Genomic DNA, 357 nt, shown 5'->3' with positions numbered 1-357 from the left:
CTTCGCAACTGCGTCGCTTTAAACAGTCTCTCACCGTCGCACGGCTCTTTCATCCAGCGCTAGATTATCTAGGTTCTGAAGTGGGGGGTCCCAGTCTGACGCCTCGTAGGTTAGCGCGTCGTAATTGTTTCCCTTTGCTCGGAGACCACTCTTCCTCGTCCAGCAGAAAGGGCTTCAGGTCGTGGGGGATTTTGTCGGAAAGCTTCCAGTCGTTGACGTCGTAGTAGGAGGCCGAAGCGCCATAGTCATCATACGTTCGGATGCTTTTGGGCTGCCTGCAATTGGACTTGAATGGGTTTAAAACACAAATCACAAATATTCAGTCTTTTTATCTGAACACATCTAGCGAACTTAAAC

The 357-nt window shown here is 49.6% G+C and overlaps 1 pseudogene; it reads right to left on the bottom strand.

Annotated features, from left to right (window-relative positions):
- The window catches only part of LOC119586569, a 1,217-nt pseudogene that overhangs the window by 599 nt on the left and 261 nt on the right, over positions 1-357 (bottom strand).

Source organism: Penaeus monodon, chromosome 21, assembly GCF_015228065.2.
Source record: "Penaeus monodon isolate SGIC_2016 chromosome 21, NSTDA_Pmon_1, whole genome shotgun sequence".
NCBI lineage: Eukaryota > Metazoa > Arthropoda > Malacostraca > Decapoda > Penaeidae > Penaeus > Penaeus monodon.
The sequence above is the reverse complement of the archived record's forward strand: the minus strand, read 5'-3'. Positions and strand labels throughout refer to the sequence as shown.